General features: G+C 49.9%; 1 protein-coding gene across 15 annotated transcripts in view; it reads right to left on the reverse strand.

Annotated features, from left to right (window-relative positions):
- LOC140420795 (uncharacterized) overlaps positions 1-21,404 on the reverse strand; it is a 243,839-nt gene that overhangs the window by 63,694 nt on the left and 158,741 nt on the right. For 4 of the 15 annotated variants that reach the window (XR_011946577.1, XR_011946574.1, XR_011946576.1 and 1 more), the window contains one exon: positions 12,878-13,284. The exons of 8 other annotated variants lie outside the window; for them this stretch is intronic. The gene's annotated coding sequence lies outside the window, so the exon portion shown is untranslated. Of the gene's footprint in view, positions 1-11,472; positions 13,285-21,404 lie in introns of those variants that run through there. 3 more of the 15 variants (XR_011946579.1, XR_011946572.1, XR_011946575.1) reach the window with 2 other exon arrangements.

Genomic DNA, 21,404 nt, shown 5'->3' on the forward strand with positions numbered 1-21,404 from the left:
TTGATTGCATTCTTTGAGGAGATAACTAAATACATAGATGAAGGAAGAGCAGTTGATGTCGTATACATGGATTTTAGTAAGGCGTTTGATAAGGTGTCCCGTGGTCGGCTCATGCAGAAAGTAAAGAAGCATGACATAGAGGGAAATTTGGCCGATTGGATCAGTAACTGGCTATCACATAGAAGACAGAGGGTGGTGATAGATGGTAAATTTTCATCTTGGAGCCCAGTCACCAGCGGTGTACCACAGGGATCAGTGCTGGGTCCTCTGCTATTTGTGATTTTTATCAACGACTTGGTTGATGGTTGGGTTAGTGAATTTGCTGATGACGCCAAGATTGGTGGAGTAGTGGATAATGTGGAGGGCTGTTGTAGGCTGAAAAGAGACATTGATAGGATGCAGAGCTGGGCTGAAAAGTGGCAGATGAAGTTTAACCCTGATCAGTGTGAGGTGATTCATTTTTGTAGGACAAATTTGAATGCAGATTACAGGTTAACGGCAGGGTTCTGAAGAATGTGGAGGAGCAGAGAGATCTCGGAGTTCATGTCCCTAGATCTCTGAAAGTTGCCACCCAAGTGGATAGAGCCCTGAAGAAAGCCTATAGTGTGTTAGCATTTATTAACAGGGGGATTGAGTTTCAGAGCTGTGAGGTTATGCTGCAACTGTACAAGACCTTGGTTAGACCACATTTGGAGTATTGTGTGCAGTTCTGGTCACCTCATTATAGGAAGGATGTGGAAGCATTGGAAAGGGTGCAAAGGAGATCTACCAGGATGTTGCCTGGATTGGAGGATATGTCTTATGAGGAAAGGTTGAGAGAGCTACGGCTTTTCTCATTGGAGCGAAGGAGGATGAGAGGTGACTTAATTGAGGTGTACAAGATGATGAGAGGGATAGATAGAGTGGACGTTCAGCGACTTTTTCCTCGGGTGGCTGTAGCTGTTACAAGGGGATATAACTATAAGTTCATGGTGGAAGATATAGGAGGGATGTCAGAGGTAGGTTCTTTACTAGAGAGTGGTTGGGACGTTGAACGCACTCCCAGCTATGTTGGTGGAGTCGGACACTTTAGGAACTTTCAAGTGGTTATTGGATATGGAGTGCACTAGAATCATTGGGAGTAGGTTGATTTGATCTTAGTTTCAAGCTAGTTCGGCACAACATCGTGGGCCGAAGGGCCTGTACTATGCTGTACAGTTGTATGTTCTATGAAATAAACTTGCAGAGAATGGGGCTATCGAGGGGGAATGGGACTGACTCCATTGCTCTCGTCATGGAATGTTACTAGATGGATTCCTCCTGTGCTTTAATGACTCTATGAGTGGAAATATATAACGTAACTACAGTACTATATTATAATGCTAAAAATAAAAATTAATGGACTTATTACAGAATCATAAATAACTTATCTATTCTGTTCCATATTACAACACCAGACACAACACAAGAACATAAGTGCTAGTAGCAGGAGTAAGCAATTCAGCCCCTTGAGCCCGCTCCACCATTCAATATGATCATGGTTGATCTCCTCTCAGCTTCAACCTCATTTCCCTGCCCGTTCTCCACATCCCTTCAATCCATTACCAATTTAAAATCTGTCTATCTCGTCCTTAAATTTACTCAACGTTCTAGCATCCATCGCACTCTGGGATGGTGAATTCCACAGATTCACAACCCTTTGAGAGAAGTAATTTCATCTCATCTTTGTTTGAAATGAACTGTACGCAGAACAATATCTTCCACTGTACCTTGGTACACGTGACAACAAATCCAAATTGTAACCCCTTATCCTAAAACTATGACCTCTCATTCTAGGTTGCCCACAATAGGAAGCATTCATTCCGCGTCTACTTTGTCAATACCTTATATGAACTTATATACTTCATTTAGATCTCCCCTCATTTTTCTAAATGCGAGTGCGTGCAGGCATAAATTGCTCAATCTCTCTTCATAAGACAAACACCTCATTGCTGGAATCAATCTAGTGAACCTCCTAATGTAAGGGTGCAAAATGAATACTCTGTGTCAGTGTGCACTCATGAGAGGGACAGTTTGGGTATAAAAATCAGGGAGAAGGACCATGATAAAATTAAAGAAATTAACACAAAGAGGAGGTTCGAAGCAGTCTGGCAGGCGTAAAAGTAGACAAATCTCCAGGGCCAGATGAAATTTATCCCAGGCTGTCGAGTAAGACAAGAGAGGAAATAGCAGGGGCGCTGGCAATAATTTCCAATTCCTCTCTGGCCACAGGATAGGTGCCGGAGGACCGGAGGATAGCCAATGTGGTACCATTATTCAAAAAGTGAGGAAGAGATAAATTAGGAAACTACAGGCCAGTCAGTTTAACCTCAGTGGTGGTTAAACTATTGGAAGCAATTCTGAGAGGCAGAACTAATCTGCATTTGGAGAGGCAGGGGTTATCAAGAACAATCAGCGTGGTTTTGTTTAGGGGAGGTCATGTCTGACCAACTTGATTACATTTTGTGAAGAGGTAACAGATATGTAGATGAGGGCAATATATTTCATGTAGTACGCTTGGACTTCAGCCAGGCTTTTGATAAGGGACCACAAGGGATAGTGAATCTAAGTGCCCGTGGAATCCAAAGAAATTTGACAAATTGGATCCAGAATTGGCTGAGTGCGAGGAAGAACTGGGTGATAGTCGAGAGGTGTTTTTCTGAGTGGAAGTCTGTGACCAGTGAGGTACCACAGGGATCAATGTTGGGGACCTTGCTGTTTGCGGTTTACATAAATAATTTAGATATGAATGTAGGAGGATTAATCAGCAAGCTCGCAGATCATAGTAAAATTGGTGGAGTGATAAGTAGTGTGGAGATTAAAGTAGGATCTAGACTGGCTGGTCAGATGGACTGATCAGTGGCAAATGGAATTCAATCCAGATAAATGTGAGCTGATGCGCTTGGGCAGGACAAACAAGACAATGGAATACATGCTGAATGCCAGGACACGAGGAAGCATTGAGGATCTGAGGGACCTTGATGTGTTTGCACACTGGAGCACCCTATCTAGGTCCACTCCCCTGCCATGGTCCTGTAACCCATCAGTGCCAGGGTCCCAGGTTCGATTTCCGGCTTGGGTCACTGTCTGTGCGGAGTTTGCACATTCTCCCCGTATCTGCGTGGGTTTCTTCCGGGTGCTCCGGCTTACTTCCACAGTCCAAACATGTGCAGGTTAGGTGGATTGGCCATGCTAAATTGTCCTTAGGTTAGGTGGGGTTACTGGGATATGGGGGCAGGGTGGAGATGTGGGCTTAAGTAGGGTGCACTTTGCAAGAGCCGGTGTAGACTCGATGGGCCGAATGCCCTCCATCTGCACTGGAAATTCTATGATTTCAATTATTTCAGATGATAATTAGCACCCCAAACCCGATGCTGATGACATTTCTGCTGTTATCATTTATACCTCCTCTGGATTTGATGTTAGTTTCTTCTCTTACATTGAAAGTTTCAGAGGAGCCACATTGATGAAGTTGGTGTGTTTTGAAAATTGTACATCTGCCACTTGTGGTGCTATTTCTCCTTACTGTTCACTTCATGTTCATAAGACCAGAAGGCAGAGGAGCAGAATTAGGCCATTTGGTCCATCGAGACTGCTGCACCATTCAATGAGATCATGACTGGTCCAATGTGATAATCTAAACTCCACTTTCCCGCCTTGTCCCCATAACACTTGATTCCCTTACTGATTAAAAATCCGTCTATCTCAGCCTTCGACATACCTAACAACCCAGAATCTAAGGTCTCTGTAGGAAACAATTCCACAGATTCAATACCCTCTGAGAGAAAGAAAATCCTCCTCATCTCTGTCTTAAATGGGCAACCCTTTACTGTAAGATTCTGCCCTCTGGTCTAGAATCTCCCACAAAGGGAAAAGACTCTCAGCATCTACCTTGTCAAGCTCCCTGAGAATCCTATATGTTTCAATCAGGTCTGCTCTCATTCCTCGAAACGCCAATGATCACAAGCCCAACTTACTAAACCTCTCCTCATAAGAGAATCCATCCATATCCAGGATCAACCTCGTGAACCTTCTCTGGGCTGACTCCAATACCAATATATCTTTCCTTAGATAAATGGACCAACTAGTGCCTTGGATCGTTTTAGCAATACATCCCTATTTTTATATCCATTCCCACTGAAATAAATGCCAACCTTCCACTTGTCTTCCCTATGACCCACTGAACTTGCATGCTAGCTTTTTATGATTTATGCACGAGGACTCCTAAATCCCTCTGTATTGCAGCTTTCTGTAGTTTCTCTCCATTTAAATAATATTCAATTCCTTTATCCTTCCTACCAAAGTGCTGTAGCCACTTAAAATGGCCAACTCCCGATTCAAAATGGCGAACGGCAAAGGCTGATGGGAAAGTCAGTCAACAAGACAAAAATGAGCAGCTGCAGGTTGGCTGTGTATTTACCTCTGGAAAGGCCAGACACTATCGATACCAGCAACCATCAGCACAACAAAACAACAGGCATCTGCATACTCATGAGCAATCCCCAGGAACAATAAGCAACATTTAGACACACAAAGCAAAACCAGACGCTTCGGCGCCAGCAGGAGCCGACACAAAAGGAGGTGAACGAGCACCTCAAGACCGCCCATCGGTCAGGGAACCGCTCCAGCATTGGAGAAAATCGAACCAAGCGATTGGGACAAAGTCCAATCACTTGGGACCAGGTACAGGGTCCGCCCCGAAAGGCGGGAAGCCCCTGGGAACTATAAGAATTGAGCCCCCAGTTCAAATCGCTCTCTTCACTCTTCAGCAGCTCTTCTTCAACTCTTCTTCCTGCCCGGGTCACCCAGCAACAACGAACCAACATTGTCCGTGACCGGAGCAGTGAAGATCGATCTCGTAAGTTTAATTCAACACTCGCTACGAGATAGGCGCTTCTAGCTACCAATCTGTACCAACTTTGAATCCCGCAGGCTCAGAACCCGAACGAAAGGCCGTTTGTTTCCCTGACCTGGTGGGCCAGTTCCAAGTTAAGTATAGGCCTGTTAGTTATAGAAGTAGCTTAGACGTAGAATTTGTGAATGAGTCGTGATTACTGTGTATAATAAATGTGCTTTGATTTAAATCTTACTCATCGGTGTAATGGATTATTGATCATTACTCGGACTTGAACCACGTGGCGGTATCATAAAGATACCTGGTGACTCAAGAGCAAAACAGAGCAATTGAACTAAGGCAAAATTAGCAACAGTGCACAGCTTCATACGCTCCAAAATTATGTTCCATCTGCCAGGTTTTTGTCCAGTTACTGACTTAACCTTTCCATATCCCCAGGAAGACTCTTTGTTTCATCCTCAACACTTGCATTCTCGCCTATGTTTGTGTCATCGCCAAACTTGGCAATAGTGCATTCACTTTGCTTGTCCAAGTCATTAATATATATATTGTACATAATTGTTGTCCCAGCACACCAGTCTGAACTCATTGGTTAGTGTGGAGACTGGATGGAGAAAGATGGAAATTCAGGAATCAGACAAAGGGGGCGCGATTCTCCACTCCCAAGTGGCCCCGCCGTCGGGAACAGCGTTGAGGTCCAGAACGGCGCGGACCGACCCCGATCCAGACCGATTCAGGGCCCAAAAAAGGGCTAGGATCGGGGCCGCGAGAACCTCAGGCGGGCCTTCCGCGAAGGCCGCGTCGTCACCGTGCGACGCCTGAATGACGCACCGCTGCGTCATAAATTGCGCGAACCGCGCACAGAGGACCCGGAGGAGAATTGAGGAGATGGCTGAGCCCCGAAGAGCCGCACCAAGGTTCCGGGGTACGGACCTGGACACCCTGGTGGATGAGGTGGAGCGGAGAAGGGACACCCTCTGCCCAAGACATGGGCATCGCCAGCCATCCAGCACGGTGAGGCGCGGCTGGCGGGAGGCGGGCACTGCAGTCAGTGCTGTGGGGCAGATCCCCCGGACGGGGGAGCAGTGCCGCAAGAAGCTGCACGACCTCACCCGGGCTGCCAGGGTAAGTGCCATGAGGGTGCCCCCAGGCTCCTCCGCCCCCCCCCCACCCAGGGGAGGGGGCATTGGGAGTGTTGGGGGGACTGGGGCATCAGGGGCGATGTTGGGTGGGTTTGGGGGGTGTCACGGTGCCCAACTATCTACTCGACCCACATGAGCCCCGGGACCCCCTGGAGCGAACCCGTGGCGTGCTGTCTCCTGAACCAGCAACAATGGTGTCAATATCTGCATGCCCTGATGATACCCGCCTAATGGTGATGCTTTATCCAACCCCCCCCCCCCAGGACAAGACAGCACATAACCAGCGGGAGCGCATGAGAACCGGAGGGGGTTCTCCTGTCCTGCACCCCTAACCATTAACGAGCAGAGGGCCCTGGACCTCGCTGGGGGATCCGCCACCCGGGAGATCGCGCCATGCCAGGTCGGAGGCGCAGAAGCAAGTGAGAGAACCCTGCATGTCCTCTCCACACCCAACCCGTCATCGCCCCCCTCACACTCTGGCCACTGCACCCCAGATCCCATCCCCCCTCACACTCTGGCCACTGCACCCCAGATCCCATCCCCCCCTCACACTCTGGCCACTGCGCCCCAGATCCCATCCCCCCCTCACACTCTGGCCACTGCACCCCAGATCCCATCGCCCCCTCACACTCTGGCCACTGCACCCCAGATCCCATCCCCCCCCTCACACTCTGGCCACTGCACCCCAGATCCCATCCCCCCTCACACTGTGCACCCACCACCACCATACACCCGGGCCACCATGTCTAACGAACCCCAAATCTTTTATGTTCCCCAGGGCCATCGTCCGAACCTTCAGGGACGTCTCGCCCAGGAAGCAGCGCAACGCCACTCACCGCAATGGCACCCAGGACGCACGCCAGAGGTTGACAGTTGGTCGGACAGGAGGGCAGACCTCACAGTCTGGGACACAGGACCGGGACGCTGAGACCTCCGGGACAGACATTAGTCAGGGGCACAGGGTGGACAGTAATGCCGAAGCGCACATCACGGCCACACACCCGCTGGATCGAACTGGAGGTCAAGACGGCATGGCCCGCATGGAGCTTGCACCGGGCCATGAGGGGGAACAATACACACCAGACTTCTTGACGGATGATGACCTCGAGCTTGCGGCACTGCTGTCTCCCACACCGTTCACCATCACAGAGACACTCACCTCGGTTGGGCAGATAAATGATGAGGCTCCCGGGTCACGGTCTGGTGCGCACCCCACAGCCGAGCCGGTACAGCAGGTGGAGTTTGGAGCAGCCGAGGGGCTGGACGGTCGGAGGGCAGCCGAGGCCCAGCAACCAGCTGCTACCCAGGCGGTTCATAGAATTTACAGTGCAGAAGGAGGCCATCCGGCCCATCGAGTCTGCACCGACTCCTGGAAACAGCACCCCACCCAAGGTCAACACCTCCACCCTATCCCCATAACCCAGTAACCCCACCCAACACTAAGGTCAATTTTGGACATTAAGGGCAATTTAGCATGGCCAATCCACCTAACCCGACATCTTTGGACTGTGGGAGGAAACCGGAGCACCCGGAGGAAACCCACGCACACACGGGGAGGATGTGCAGACTCCGCACAGACAGTGACCCAAGCCGGAATCGAACCTAGGACCCTGGAGCTGTGAAGCAATTGTGCTATCCACAATGCTACCGTGCTGCCCCTGGGGTTCCTGGATGTAATTGACCCACCCGGACAACCGATGCGTATGGACACCCAGGGACTGAGTAACGGGATGAGGGCCATCTTCCAGGACCTGCACACGCAGCTGGAGGAGTCTATCCGCGTCCAGGAGCAGGGAGTGGTGCCGCTCATCACAGCCACCCAGGCCGACACCGCACGGGTGGCGTCCGCGGTGGAGGCAATGGGTGAAGGGGTTTTGGCCATGGGTCAGGTTCTGCAAGGCGTTGGGCTTCACGTGCACGCGTCATCCATGGCCCAGGAGCGGGCTGCCCTCTCACAGGTAGCCATGCGCCAGAGCCAACACGACATTGCCACCGCTCTCTGGGCCCTCGCTGAGTCTCACCATGCCATGGCCCGGTCCCAGCAAACGATGGCACAGTCCCAGCAGTCAGTCGCGGAGAGCATAGACCGCCTGGCACACGTGATGGATGGCGTAGCGCACTCACAGGTTGAGATAGCACAGAACTTGGCAGGAATGTGGCACTCCCTGGGCCCCGTCTCGGCGAACATTCGGACCGTGGTCAATACCGCTGCAGGCCTCCAGGACTGGCAGCGCCAGGTGTCGGGGGTGCGACGGGGCATGTCTCCGAGCGCATCTCCGTCCCACAGTGAGGCCCGGGGGCCACCGCGCTCCCCGAGGGAGGAGGAGGTTCTGTGGCCCGTCCAGGTAGCTCCACCAAGGGATGTCCAGGTACACTCGGCCTCCCCCCGTTCTGTCCCTGGCGCATCTGGTGGGGAGCGGGCAGGTCAGGGTGGCACCACGCCATCCAGCATGCCCGCAGAGCAGCCTGGCCCATCGAAGCCGGGCCGCCCCAGGAAACGTGTGCCGAAGGGGAGCCATGTCGAAGGGCGTGATTCACAACAGTCCACCTCCACTCCTGCTGTACCATCTGGGAACACACCTAGACGTAGTGGTAGGGCACATAAGAAGTTGGCACGGGTGCAGGGCACAGTCTAGTTGTAGTGGGTAGGGCACCTATGTTCACCACACGAATAAACGCACTGTTCAATTTGACTTGTAAGACTGTGTGCTATGTCCGGTGCCAGGGGGCTCGGGAGGGTGCCCGATTGGCGTTGTGGTATACGAGCCGTTCAAGGTCTGTTCCAGATGTGGTGACCCCCCCCCCATAATTGGACACCGTTGTCCTCGGTACACCGACGCCAGCCACCCCACACGGGCATGTGGTGAAATATCCATCAGGAAGGCTGTGACCACTGGAGTGCATGGTTCAGCTAAAGCCATGAGTCAGACCTCGGCTGGCGAATCTGAGCACACAGCTCATCGCAGAGCGGGCTGTCATCATTTAACATGGCACTGTTCACATCCGCTTACCCAATCATCAATGTTGTGCAATCCCGTAGTGCCGCAGTGGTAAGGTGATGTGGAATTGTTGCCGTGAACGCGGTGCGGGGGGGGGGGGGGGGGCGGTTGGTGTGTGGTGCCCGTGTGCAGGATTGACGGTGCAAGTGGCAGTGTTCAGCGAATCCCACCCCCACAGTGCGTGAACCGTGCGGCCACCAACGCGTCGCGTGCCCGCTGTCCCCGACAATGCCGTCACGCAGCCTCCTGGGCGTAATGAGCTGCCGGGCAATGTCTGCGTCCTGCGCCCCTCCCCCCACCCTGATGCGCCCCATCATCCTCATCCTCCGCATCCTCCTCTTTCCCATCCCCCTCGTTTGCGTTGGCTCCGGTGCCGTCGGGTACTCCCTCCGGCTCCTCCACCAGGTCATCACCCCTCTGCATGGCAATGTTGTGCAGCGCACAGCAGACCACAACTATGCGACCGACCCTGTCGGACCAGTACTGCAGGGCCCCTCCTGATCGGTCCAGGCATCTGAAGCGCATCTTCAGCAGGCCGAAGCACCGCTCCACCACACCCCTGGTTGCTGCATGTGCCTCGTTGTATAGGCTCTCCGCGTTGGTGTGAGGCCTCCGTATTGGCATCAGCAGCCATGACCTCAATGGATAGCCCTTGTCGCCCAGCAACCAGCCCCTCAGCCGGTGGGGGGGCATCCATCGAACATTGCGGGGATGAACGACTGTGCTAGAATGTAGGCGTCATGCACACTGCCGGGGTACTTTGCACACACGTGCATGATCTTCATGTGGGGTCGCACACCACCTGAATGTTCATGGAGTACGCGCCCTTCCTATTCATGAACACGTCCCTGCTGTCTGCAGGTGGGCGCATGGGGATGTGCACACCATCGATGACACCCTGGACCATCGGTATCCCGGCCACCTTGGCGAATCCACGTGCCTGTGCTTCCTGCTGTGCTCGGTCCTCGGGGAATTGAATGTACCTGTCCGCGATGGCGTACAAGGCGTTGGTGACGACCCTGATGCACCTGTGGACCGATGCCTGTGAGATCCCGGATAGGTCCCCGCTCGGCGCCTGGAAGGAACCGGTAGCGTAAAAGTTTAGGGCCACCGCCACCTTGACGGAGACTGGTATTGCGAGTCCTCCTTCCATTCCAGGAGCTGGCATACATGTGCGGCCGTCTCCTTGCTGAACCGTAGTCTCCTCCTGCATGTGATGTCCGGTAGGGCCTCGAACGACATTCTGTCACGGTACACCCTCGGCCTTGCTGGACGCCTGTGGCGCCCTGGCACCACCATCAGTGGATCCTCGTGCTCCACCTGCTCCCCCTCCTCCTCCTGCTCCCCCCCAAGCACTTCATCTGCATTCCTCGCCGTCTGGCGGTCAATGTTCCCCTCGGCATCCCCCTGTACATTCGGGTCCTGAGCGCCTACGGCCTGCGCGTCGACGACGGGCCACTCCGCGGCCATCCCCTCCGCTGCACCGGCGACCGCTGCATCTGCAGCCACTGTGGGCCGTCCGACTCTACGCTGCCGGATGGCAAACTCCAGAACTGCGGCTTCAACCACGGCAGTGAACATCGCTGTCTGGTTGGCATACATGGTGACCTGCAGGAGGGTGGTGGGGGGCAGAGAAACGACATGTTACACGGAGGTTCTTCCACACCTTGTCAGCCGGGTTGCATGGGATACCCGTGTGCCCTGGTGGCCTGGTCGCGCTGCAGACACGCAGCCAGCCTAACACCTGGTCACTGCCTGTGCCCAACGGTCACTTCACACCGTACTGCTCACCAGTGCGCCACTCGCCTGTGCCCATCAGCCACTCCGCGGACACTCTGCGGCTGTGTCCTCGTCACCGTCCTGACATGTGGCACCCGCGGATGGATGATACCATCCACACTCTCCCTCACGCCCCCCCACCTGCACACTCTCCCGCACTCCCCCCACCTGCACACTCTCCCGCCCCCCCTTCCACCTGCACACTCTCCCTCACCCCCCTGCCACCTGCACACTCTCCCTCTCCCTCCCCACCTGCACACTCTCCCTCATCCCCCCCCACCTGCACACTCTCCCTCCCCCCTCCCACCTGCACACTCCCCCCCCCACCTGCACACTCTCCCTCTTCCCCCCTCCCACCTGCACACTCTTCCCCCCCCACCTGCACACTCTCCCCCCCCACCTGCACACTCTCTCTCCCCCCCACCTGTACACTCTCCCTCTTCCTCCCCCCCCCACCTGCACACTCTCCCCCCCCCCACCTGCACACTCTCTCTCTCCCCCCCCACCTGCACACTCTCTCTCTCCCCCCCCACCTGCACACTCTCCCTCACCCCCCCCCTCCCACCTGCACACTCTCCCCCCCCCCACCTGCACACTCTCCCTCACCCCCCCCCCTCCCACCTGCACACTCTCCCACACCCCCCCCTCCCACCTGCACACTCTCCCGCACCCCCCCTTTGGCCGCAGCCTTCTCAGGGAAGCCGACCCGGTCTCCGGGCGCTGCGCTACAGTCCGTTCACCTCCTCCCTGCTCAGCGTCAGCCAGCACGACTGGCTGACGACTTTAAATAGCAGGTGTGAACGGCGACGGCGTGAACTGGGGTCACGCCGTCGGGACTTCGGCCCATCCGGGCCTGAGAATAGCAGGGATGCCGGAGAATCGCCGTTTTGGGTGTCTCGGGCGATTCTCCGGCCTGCGGCCCGCGAAACTCGACCGGGCCATTCCCGACGCTTGGGAGGGCGTCGGACCGGCGTCGCGGGAAATTTTGGCGGCCCAGGCGATTCTCCCAACCGGCGTGGGAGTGGAGAATCGTGCCCAGGGTTATTTTAAACAATTTGGCCTGGTGGGCTAGTGGAAGGAAGGGAAGTAGCAGAGGCAACTGATCGGATTGTCTCAATCTCAGTGGGAAAGAAGCCCAATCATCTCCTCACACTTGTTGTTGGAGGTGAGGATGAAGGAGACAGGGGAGAATGAGAGCCCTTCAAAAGGAACTAGCTTGTGTCGCAGATATCAAAAAGATTCAACAGTGTGTGTGCGAAGCACAAAACTGATTTATTTGACTGTTATCCAGAATATTAACTCCTATAGCTGAATTGGACTTTACTAATATCAGCAGCAACAGACACCAATTAATATGTTTAAGTCCTGGAAGTGATGGAACAGCAAAATTCAATCACTGTAGTTATTTGTGAATTTGCAGGTGTTTCAGCAGAGTGGATGAATGAGCAAATCCATTCTCACAGTTAGAGCAGGTGAACGGTCTCTACCCAGTGTGAACTCACTGGTGTAGAGTAAGTTGTGATGATCAGCTGTGCCCAGTCCCACTGAGAGAGCACCTGAATGATCTCTCAGCAGTTTGAGCGCATTACTCGAACTTCTAAAGCATTTTACACAGTCCGAACATTAAAAAGATCTCTCATCAGCGTGAACTCGCTGGTGTTTCACCAGATTGGATGAATCAGTGAATCCTTTCCCACACTTGGAGAAGGTGAACACCCTCTTCCCAATATGAATTGGCTGGCGTCATAGCAGGTTGGATGATTGAATGAATTAATTCCCACACTGGGAGCAGGTGAACAATCTTTCTGCAGTGTGAATTCGCTGGTGTGCGGTTAGGTCACCTGAACTCAGTCCCGCAGTCAGAGCACATGAACGGTCTCATCAGTGTGAACACGCTGATGGGACATCAGTTCCTCAGGTCTTTTACAGCACATTCCACAGTCTGAGCAATTAAAAGGTCTCATCAGTGTAAACATGCTGGTTTGTCAGCAGGAGTAAGGAGGTCGTGAAGACCTTTCTACATTGGGAGCAGATGGTGTGAAATCGCTGGTGCACAGTGAGTTTAGATGATATCTTGAACCTACTCCCAGAGTTAGAGCACCTGAATGGTCTCTCTTCAGTGTGAGCTCGCTGGTGTCGCAGCAGGGTCAGTGTATCAGTGAATCCCTTCCCACATTTGGAGCAGGTGAATGGCCTCTCCCCAATATGACTGAGCCAATGATTTTCCAGTTCTGATGGGTAATTAAACCCCACAGTCGGCACATTTCCATGCTTTCTCCCCAGTGTGACTCCACATGCGTCTCAACATTGTTTGAACTATTGTCCACACACAGAACACGTGTACAGTTTCTCTCCATTGTGAATTATGTTTTTTCCTTCCATGTTTAAAATCTGATAATATTCAGGTTACGATAAATTGGGCGACTCCATGAGATCCTGATGTGATATCTGTGTTCAGTTTCCCGACTGCAAATCCTCTCCTTCTGATGCCCTGTGAAATTGATTTAAAACAGAAAAAGGAAATGAAAGAGAACCGATAAAAACAAAAATGACAAAAAGGTTGTGAAATTGAACTGAATGAATCTGGTCATTTGTGGGGCTGGCATGTGGGAAAAAAGTGACCATGACGCTGCTGAATTGTCATAAAAACTTAACTGGTTCACTAATGACTTTGTATTCACACTATGGTAGACAAATTAACAGCGCAAATTGTTATTCACGGGTATGGTATGATTCCTGTTACAGAGACATGGCTGCAAGCTGACCAAGGCTGGGAACTGGATAGCCAAGGGTACTCGAGAGTGCTGGGAAAAAGTAAAGGAGGTGGGGTTGCATTGTTGGTTAATGTGAAAATTGCAACAGTGAAATAGGATATTGGCTCATAAAATCTAGATGTAGAGTAAGTATGTAGACCTAAGACGCAACGAGGGGAGGAAAACATTAGTGAGAGTTGTCTCCTGGCCTCCAAACTGTACTAGTGTGGTTAAGGTGGAATTAAACAGGAAATTAGAGATGCAAGTAACAAGAAGGGGTTAATTAATAATGTTGTTGAGAGGCACCATTTAGGGTACAGTGACCATAACATGATCAAATCCTTCATTAGGATGGAAAATGAAGATGTCCAATCTGAAACCAGGGTCTTCAATCTCAATAAAGAAAACAACCAAGTTATGAGTTGGGAATTGGCAAACATAGATTGGGCAAAGTCATTCAGAGGGATGATGGTGGATAGTCAATTGCTAATAATTAAGAAACAAATGTATGCATAGCAACAGTTATACAAGAAACAGGAGCAGGAGAAGAGCATTTGGCTCTTCGAGCCTGCTCCACCATTCATTATGATCATGGCTGATTATCCAACTCAGTAGCCTAATTCCACAGTCCCGTCCCCCATATCTGTTGATCCCCTTCACCCCAAGTGCGATAGAAACATTCCTTTCTGGCACAAAAACTCAACAAGAAATACGGTCCAACCATGGCTTACAAAATAAATTAAGGATTGCATTGGATCCAAAGAAGAGTCACGTAATGTTGCTAGAAAAAGCAGCTAGCCTGAGGATTGGGACCAGTTCGGTATTCAACAAAGGAGGACAAAGAGATCAACCAAGAGGATACAAAAAGTATGAGAGCAGGCTTGCAAATAACATAAAAGGGGACTGTAATAGTAGCTGATGGTTAATGTAATAGATTTTTAAAAAACAAGATTAGTGAACATGGAACATTACAGCGCAGTACAGGCCCTTCGGCCCTCGATGTTGCGCCGACCTGTGAAACCACTCTAAAGCCCATCTACACTATTCCCTTATCGTCCATATGTCTATTCAATGACCATTTGAATGCCCTTAGTGTTGGCGAGTCCACTACTGTTGCAGGCAGGGCATTCCACGCCCTTACTACTCTCTGAGTAAAGAACCTACCTCTGACATCTGTCTTATATCTATCTCCCCTCAATTTAAAGCTATGTCCCCTCGTGCTAGACATCACCATCCGAGGAAAAAGGCTCTCACTGTCCACCCTATCCAATCCTCTGATCATCTTGTATGCCTCAATTAAGTCACCTCTTAACCTTCTTCTCTCTAACGAAAACAGCAGCAAGTCCCTCAGCCTTTCCTCATAAGATCTTCCCTCCATACCAGGCTACATTCTGGCAAATCTCCTCTGCACCCTTTCCAATGCTTCCACATCCTTCCTATAATGCGGCGACTAGAATTACACGCAATACTCCAAATGCGGCCGCACCAGAGTTTTGTCCAGCTGCAACATGACCTCATGGCTCCGAAACTCAATCCCTCTACCAATAAAAGCTAACACACCATACACCTTCTTAACAACCCTCTCAAACTGGGTGGCAACTTTCAGGGATCTATGTACATGGACACCGAGATCTCTCTGCTCATCCACACTGAGAAGAATCTTACCATTAGCCCAGTACTCTGTCTTCCTGATATTCCTTCCAAAATGAATCACCTCACAATTTTCTGCATTAAACTCCATTTGCCACCTCTCAGCCCAGCGCTGCAGCTTATCTATGTCCCTCTGTAACTTGCAACATCCTTCCGCACTGTCCACAACTCCACCAACTTTAGTGTCATCTGCAAATCTACTCACCCATCATTCTACGCCCTCCTCCAGGTCATTTATAAAAATGACAAACAGCAGTGGCCCCAAAACAGATCCTTATGGTACACCACTAGTAACTGGACTCCAGTCTGAACATTTCCCTCTCTGAACACTTCTTCCAGCTAACTAATTTCTGATCCAAACTGCTAAATCACCCTGAATCCCATGCCTCCGTATTTTCTGCAGTAGCCTACCATGGGGAACGTTATCAAACGCTTTACTGGAATCCATATACACCACATCAACTGGTTTACCCTCATACACCTGTTTGGTCACCTTCTCAAATAAGTCAATAAGGTTTGTGAGGCATGACGTACCATTCACAAAACCGTGTTGACTATCTCTAATCAAATTATTCCTTTCCAGATGATTATACATCCTATCTCTTATAAACCTTTCCAAGATTTTGCCCACAACAGAAGTAAGGCTCACTGGTCTATAGTTACCGGGGTTGTCTCTACTCTCCTTCTTGAACAAGGGGACAACATTTGCTATCCTCCAGTCTTCTGGCACTATTCCTGCAGACAAAGATGACTTAAAGATCAAAGCCAAAGGCTCAGCAATCTCCTCCTTAGCTTCCCAGAGAATCCTAGGATAAATCCCATCCGGCCCTGGGGACTTATCTATTTTCACACATTCTAGAATTGCTAACACCTCCTCCTGCTGAACCTCAAGCCCTTCTAGTCTAGTAGTCTGAATCTCAGTTCTCTCCTCGACAACATAGTCTTTTTCCTGTGTGAATACTGACAGAAAATATTCATTTAGCACCTCTCCTATCTCCTCGGACTCCAAGCACAACTTCCCACTACTGTCCTTGACTGGCCCTACTCTTACCCTAGTCATTCTTTTATTCCTGACATATCTATAGAAAGCTTTAGGGTTATCCTTGATCCTACCTGCCAATGACTTCTCATGTCCCCTCCTCGCTCTTCTTAGCTCTCTCTTTAGGTCCTTCCTAGCGAACTTGTAACTCTCGAGTGCCCTAACTGAACCTTCATGTCTCATCTTTACATAAGCCTCCTTCTTCCTCTTGACAAGTGTTCCGACTGCTTTAGTAAACCATGGTTCCCTTGCTCGACCACTTTCTCCCTGCCTGACAGGTACATACTTATCAAGGACACGCAGTAGCTGTTCCTTGAACAAGCTCCACATTTCCATTGTGCCCATCCCCTGCAGTTTTCCTCTCCACCCGGTGCATCCTAAATCTTGCCTCATGGCATCATAATTGCCTTTCCCCCAGATATAACTCTTGCCCTGCGGTATATAACTATCCCTTTCCATCACTAAAGTAAACGTAATCGAATTGAGGTCACTATCACCAAAGTGCTCACCTACCTCCAAATCTAACACCTGTCCTGGTTCATTACCCAGTACCAAATCCAATATGGCCTCGCCTCTCGTTGGCCTATCTACGTACTGTGTGAGGAAACCCTCCTGCACACATTGGACAAAAACGGACCCATCTAAAGTACTCAAACTATCGCGTTTCCAGTCAATATTTGGAAAGTTAAAGTCCCCCATAACAACTACCCTGTTGCTTTCGCTCCTATCCAGAATCATCTTTGCAATCCTTTACTCTACATCTCTGGAATGTTTTGGAGACCTATAGAAAACCCTAACAGGGTGACCTCTCCTTTCCTGTTTCTAACCTCAGCCCATACTACCTCAGTAGACGAGTCCTCATCAAACGTCCTTTCTGCCACCGTAATACTGTCCTTGACTAACAATGCCACCCCTCCCCCCTCTTTTACCACCTTCCCTGAGCTTACTGAAATATCTAAACCCCGGCACCTGCAACAACCATTCCTGTCCCTGCTCTATCCATGTCTCCGAAATGGCCACAACATCAAAGTCCCTGGTACCAACCCATGCCACAAGTTCTCCCACCTTATTCCGGATGCTCCTGGCACTAAAGAAGACACACTTTAAACCACCTTCCTGCCTGCCGGTGCACTCCTGCAACTTTGAAACCTTCCTCATGACCTCACTACTCTCAACCTCCTGTATACTGGAGCTACAATTCAGGTTCCCAAGCCCCTGCTGAACAAGTTTAAACCCTCCCAAAGAGCATTAGCAAATTTCCCCCCCAGGATATTGGCACCCCTCTGGTCCAGGTGCATACCATCCCGTTTGTAGAGGTCCCACCGACCCCAGAATGAGCCCCAATTATCCAGAAATCTGAAACCATCCCTCCTGCACCACACCTGTAGCCACATGTTCAACTCATCTCTCTCCCTATTCCTCGTTTCGCTATCACGTGGCACGGGTAACAACCCAGAGATAATAACTCTGTTTGTCCAGATCTACGTTTCCACCCTCGCTCCCTGAATTCCTGCCTTACATCTCTATCCCTTTTCCTCCCTATGTCGTTGGTACCTATGTATACCACGACTTGGGGCTGCTCCCCCTCCCCCTTAAGGATCCCGAAAACACGATCCGAGACATCACACACCCTGGCACAAATGTAGATCCATTACCGTCTGAAAGTGGAGAATTTACAACAGAAAACATTGGCAGAACAATTTAAAAAATACTTTAGTTCTGCCTTCATGAGGACAACACATATAACATCCCAGCAATGCGAAGGAATCAAGGGTCTAGTGGGAAGGAGAAATTGACGTAAATTCATATTACTAGAAAGATAGTGCTGGAGTAATCAATGGCATTGAAAGCTGATAAATTCCCGAGGCCTGATATTCTACATCCCAGTTTTGCAAAAGAGGTGGCCTCAAAAATATTGGATGCGTTGGTTATCATGATCCAATATTCTGTCGATTCTGGAACCGCCCTGGCAGATTGGAGGGTGACAAATGTAACCCTGTTGTACAAAAATAGGAGGGCGGGAGACAACTAGTGAGCCTAACATCAGTAGTTCGGAAATTTCAAAGTCTATTGTAAAGGACACGATAACAAGACACATAGAAATTATCAACAGAAAAGGCCTGTTTCGGAAAGTGGACATGATAATTTCTGACTCTGTATGGGTGAGGAAGGTGCCGAGGGTGGGGAGGACTCTGCGACAGAGGCAGAGGCAGCAGGTGGGGTTGCTGTTGCCAAACTTGCTTCATTATTATTGGGAAGGAGAAGAAGTCGAGTGGGTTAGGATGGAGGAGGGATCTTGTTTGAGGGCTATGGTGACGGCAGCGTTACCAGTGGCTCCGAGTGGTGCAGTCCAGAGGGAACATAGGGAATCAGTTGAGGAGGCATTTTAGGGTGGAAGGGGTGTCGGTGCTAAAGCCGCTGTGCGAGAATCATGTGTTTGAGCCGGGGGGTTGATGGATAGTGTATACAGGAAGTGGAGGGAAGTGGAGCTGGTCAAGGTGAGGGATCTGTATTTGAAGGAAGGGTTTGCCAGTCTGGAGGAGCTAAGGGAGAGGGTAGAGCTGCCGAGGGGGAGTGAGTTCAGGTATCTGCAGGTTAGGGCCTTTGCACAAAAGGTCTGGAGAGGGTTCGCTAGGTTGCCGGGATACACCCTGCTGGAGCAACTGCTGCTCCCGGATGGGAAGGGGAGGGAAGGATTGGGGAGATATATACAAGTGGCTCGGGGAGCAGGGAGGTGAGCGGGTGGTGAAGATCAAGGAGAAACGGGAATCGGTGTTGGGAGGGGAGATCAATTGGGGAGTATGGAGTGAGGCACTGCGTAGGGTAAACGGGACCTCCTCATGTGCAAGGATGAGCCTGATACAGTTTAAGGTGGAGCACAGAGTGCATAGGACTCGGGTGAGAATGAATGGGTTCTTTCAGGGGATAGCAGATGAGTGTGAGAGGTATGGGCGGGGGCCAGCGAATCAGGCGCACATGTTTTGTGGTTGCGAAAAATTGGGAAGATTCTGGGTGGGAGTGTTCGCAGTCTTATCCAGGATAGTGGAGGAGGAGGTGGACCCAGACCCTTTGGTGGCGATTTTTGGGGGTCTCAGAGAAGCCGGTACTCATGGAGAGGAGGAAGGCCGATGTCTTGGCCTTCGCCTCTCTGAATGGACAGCGGTGAATTTTGCTGGAGTGGTGGTCGGCATCGCCACTGGGGTTAGCGGCTTGGTTGGGTGACCTGTACAACTTCCTGCGATTAGAGAAGATAAAGTATAAGTTAAGGGGCTCTTCAGGGCGGTGTTCAGGAAAGGTGGGGGATCTTTGTGACCGTCTTTGAGGGGCTGTTCGTCGCGGGGGTGGGGTAGGGGTGAAAAAGAGGAAAAATCAGTGCAGAGTCTATAATTGGTTGTTGGGAAGCATGTTTCCCGGGGTGTTTGTTCGCTGTAACCTGTTTTGGTACATGTTTGTAATAAAATACATTTATTTTTAAAAAATTATCAACAGGATTAAACAAAGTGAACGTCAATTTATGAAAGGGAAATCATGTTTGATAAATCTAATGGAGTGTTTTGAGGACAAAACTAGTAGAATAGATAAGGGTGGACCAGTGGATGCGGTCTCATTTGGAGTTTCAGGAAGCTTTTGATGAAGTCTCACATAAGAGGTTGTGTGTGCAAAATTAAAAGGCATGGAATTGGGGGTAATATACCAGAATTGCTTGCCGTTTTGGCTTCCTTATCCAAAACGGATATCCTTGCCATCAAGGGAGTGCAGCGAATGTTCACCAGACTGATTCCTGGGATGGCAGGAAATAGATAGATTTCTAGACTTTAAACGTTTGAAGGGAATGGGTATGGTGTTGTGATATAGAATCAGCCATGATCATATTGAATGGCGGAGCAGGCTCAAAGGGCCAAATAGCCTACTTATATTTTGTATATTTCTGTGTTTCTACTGGCATGGATTGAAAAGTAGCGAGCGGACAGGAAACAGAGAGTAGGAATCAATGGGTCTTTATTCAAAGTAGCAGGGAGTGACTGGTGGTGTCCCATAGAGATCAGTACTTGGGCCCAAACAATTCACAATATACATCAATGATTTGGATGAGGGAATGTAAAGTAATATTTTCAAGTTTGCTGATCGTATAGAACTTGGTGGAAATGCGAGTAGTGAGGACGATGCGATGGGCTTGACGATCATTTAGACAAGTTGAGCGAGTGGACAAATACATGGTAGGTGCACTATAATGTGGATAAACGTAAAGTTATCCACTTCTGACAGAGAAAAAGAAAGGCAGAGTATTATTTAAAATAGTAACAGATTGGGAAATATTGACATGCAGTACGCTAATTGCTGAAAGCAAGCATACAGGTACAGCAAGCAGTCAGGAAGGCAAATTGTATTTTGGCCTTTTTGCAAGAGGACAAGAGTACAGGAGAAAGGGTATCTTACTGCAGCTGTACAGGACCTTGGTGAGATCACACCTTGAGAAATGTGCGCAGTTTCAGTCTCCTTATCCAAGAAAGGATATAGTTTCCATCGAAGTAGTGCAGTAGAATGTAATGTAATGTAATGTAGAAGCCAACTATTTCTAAAACACCTAATAGAGGTAAAATATAGCGATTTAGCGTAAATATTAAGCCCCAGTTTTACCCATTTTAAATTAAGGATTTCAATACTCTCAAAACATAACGGTTTCATAGAAGCAGCATAATTCACTTTACTAGATTGAAACAGACAGTTTTAATACATTTTTCAAGTCAGTGTCCAAGGACAGAGCAGGACCCATAGCAACAGCATTGCCTGGCAAGATAACATGAAGGCTCCACTGTTATAATAGCTAAGCCAGCAGAAAACCAGTTTTTGCTGACCTTGATAAAGCACAATATCACATTCTTTAATATACACAAGTATGCAGATACGAAACAATTAGAAGTAATGTTGCATATTCAAGATGGACGGCTTGCCGTCAAATCAGATGTGTTTGAGTCTAACCCAAACAAATTAGGATTATATTGGGGTGTGATTAGATGGCTTAAGACAGATATGAAACAGTATATCTGTAAGCTTCGTGGGGCCATTTTTTGTTGGTTGGTTGGTGGAGTTGGTTTGAAGCTGAAGATTAGCTGGATTTCTTTCTCTCTTTTTGAATCATCAATACTTTGATCTGAACTATTCACTGTC

Source organism: Scyliorhinus torazame, chromosome 5 (assembly GCF_047496885.1).
Source record: "Scyliorhinus torazame isolate Kashiwa2021f chromosome 5, sScyTor2.1, whole genome shotgun sequence".
In the NCBI taxonomy this organism is placed as follows: domain Eukaryota; kingdom Metazoa; phylum Chordata; class Chondrichthyes; order Carcharhiniformes; family Scyliorhinidae; genus Scyliorhinus; species Scyliorhinus torazame.